Below are 3,072 nucleotides of genomic sequence, written 5' to 3' on the forward strand. Positions count from 1 at the left end.
GTATACCATTGGTTACCATTTAGGTCTGTCCTTTAAAAACAATGGAACTTGCAGCACTCGATATGAGAGGAAGCATTCCCAGCCCAGAAAGGCTTTACTGGCGGGCAAGATTCCTAGGGTTGCATCTGAGAAAGCGGGTGAAACAGATTTAACGTCATCGAACACACCCATCTCTTTTAATATTTTAAGTTTGGGTGACACTTATCAGTGTCCTAAAAGTGTGCATTCCCTGCCTTTTAAGGGGCTTACAGCAGGGCGTCTTAAGGCTTGTATAAGGTCTTTCTCAAACAGCAGGACTTGAAATGGGATACCTGCAGCTGGGCTGACATGGAGGATGAAGACTGCTGTCTCCCATCACCTGCTACTACTAGAGTCCAATTCCTTTGAATGTGTCACCCGCAGATTAACACTGTTCTTCGCAATTTTCCTTTACCAAATCTGAGAAGAAAAACGTAGGTAATCAAAGACAGAGCACAGTCCTGCAAGGAACTATTTTGAAAGAGAAGAGGGCACTTCCACAGACTAATGCAATTAAACTTGTTTTTTTTGAGTTGAAGTCTCGCTGCCGCCCAGGTGGGTGCATAGCGATACCACCATAGCCACCACAGGCTCAATGCGCTGGGCTCAGGCGATCCTCCCGGCTCACCCTTCCAAGTAGCTGGAACTGCAGGTGTGCACCACCACGCCTGGCTAATTTTTTGATTTGCTGTGGAGAGGGGAGATGAGGTCTCGCCGAGTCGCCCAGGCAATCCTCTCGCCTCCGCCTCCCAAAGCCCTGGGATGACAAGCATGAGCTCCCGCACCCCACTTAAACTTTCAAGTGATGTTCTGTAAAGGTTTACAGCAAGTATTTTTATGTGGCAGTGCCCTAAGGGGCCTGAGCACAGAATTGCCCTGAAACTCTCAGGACGCTTTCCCGTCCATTATTTTTCATGGTCACTAGGCCATCATGATGGTTGACATTATGAAAATACCTTTTTAATACAGTTATTTATCAGACAAGAGGAAAATTATCAAAAAATGAGAAGCACCATGATAGTTCACAGAAATTGCAACGTGGACCCCAACAGCAGTGGATAATCAGCAGCCGATCCTTTCTCTGTGTCTGACCCCACACATGCTAAGATGCTCGTGAGCAAAGCCTGCAAGGACAAGTGGCCAGCGTAACCCAGCAGTGCCCGGGAGGAGTGGCTGGTGTAACTCAGCAGGGCCTCTAACGACTGCGTGTGGCGGGTGTGACTCAGTGGTGCCCGCGAGGACCGCGAGGGGCCGGTGGGGCCCAGCAGCTTCCGTGGCAGTGCAAGAGGCAGGGTCTGCCCTGCCTGGGTGCTGCCGTCCGCCTTAGCGGCTTGGTGGGGTGCCTCACGCTCCGTGGGAACTGCACTGATTATGAAGGCCAAGGTGGCAATGGGGGAGGGGAGAAAACAGAAGGAACATAAGGTGGCACGGGGTTAGTGTCTTCAAAGTCTCAACACTTGAGCTACGTTTTAAAGTCTCGGGTGGGTCACAGCTGCCAGCCCGCACAGCAGACAGGTGTGTGTGGGTTGGGGGGGTCTTCATTTTGGAGTGGGTTTTGTAACTGTCTACGTGAAAAAAGGACAGCAGCGCAGTGTTAGCAAGGTCCCGTTCTTTCGTTTGGATGTCATTCGCGATGTCCACAAATCTCTTGAACCCTAGGTCTTTCCTTTTGGCGAAAATACGAGCTTTGCTGGTTTCTGAGCGGAGAGGCAGTACTTCTCCGTCTCTGTGGATAAGGGATTCAGGTGTCCTCAGCCCTCACCCCACCCTCTTAAGAGAGGATGGCATTAGAGCGCTGAGGGCTCACGAGGTTGTCAGCACTCAGAGACCTTCTCAGGGCAGCTCTGCACAGGTCTTTGTCTTCACAGAGTCTGGAAATAGCCTGGGAAAGCCAAGCAAATGGAAAACAGGTACGATCTTTAAAAAGGGCTCCGACCTTCCCAGAAACACCACTGAGCATAGCCCCACCAGGTTCCTTCCCAGGGTTTAGGGCCAGCCGCGCCAGGGGTTCAGACTGCCAGGTCCTGGGGAGATGGCGCCGCTAGCTTGGAGGCTCCAGTCATACGCGGCAGCAAAGGGGACTACCCACAAGCTACTTGGAACCGGGGCTCCCACAGGTGCCACGGGATGGTGGCAGGCTCCTACAGCAAGACCACGCTAGCTGGTACTCGCTCCTTACACGCAGCAAACAGACCCTTGCAACACACAGCAGTGCTGATGCAGCTCTTCAGCTTCTGCCCCAGCCTCCCTGGGGATTACACCCACAGAGCGAATGGTGACGAAGCAGGTGTGCATGAGCTGGACCGGACAGAGGCGTGGTCTAATGACGGGAGGCCGAAAAGTGCCACGCCACTTGCACGAGGATGATGGCAGAGGCGGGTGTGGCTCAGCTTGTCATCCCAGCATCCTGGGAGGCTGAGGCAGGAGGCCTGCCTGAGCCCAGGAGTCTGAGCCCAGCCCAGGCAACATGGTGAGAGCGGGGGTCTACAAAAACTTAAAAGGTTAGCCAGGCATGTAGTCCCATACCTAGGAGGCTGAAGGGGGAGGATGGCCTGAGCCTAGCTCAAGGCTGTAGTAAGCCATGACAGCGCCACTGCACCCAGCCTGGGCGACAGTAAGAGCCCAACTCAAACATCACTGAAATTTAACTTAGAAACTACATTCAAAAAAACGATGGCAGGAAAACGTATTGTTGTCTTCTTCTTTTTGAATTGGTGTCTCACTCTGTCACCCAGACTGGAGGGCCGGGGCACGCTCACGGCCACCCCAGAGTCGGCCTGCTGGGCCCAGGCAATCTTTCTGCCTCAGTCTTCCAGGTAGCTGGAACTACAGGGGCGCACCACCACGCCCAGCGAATTTATTTACTTCACTTCAGTTTTATTTTGTTGCAGAGATGAGGTCTGGCCATGTTGCCCTGGCTGGTCTCAAACCGGCGGGCTCAGGCAGTCCTCTCACCTCTGCCTCCCAAAGTGCTGGGACTGCAGGCGAGGCGGCACGGCCGGCAGAAAGCGAATGGGCCCGAGGCACCACCGCGGCACGGCGGAGAGCGCCACG

This window comes from Carlito syrichta, unplaced genomic scaffold, assembly GCF_000164805.1.
Source record: "Carlito syrichta isolate Samal-C Ts95f unplaced genomic scaffold, Tarsius_syrichta-2.0.1 Scaffold154360, whole genome shotgun sequence".
NCBI classification, from domain to species: Eukaryota; Metazoa; Chordata; class Mammalia; order Primates; family Tarsiidae; genus Carlito; species Carlito syrichta.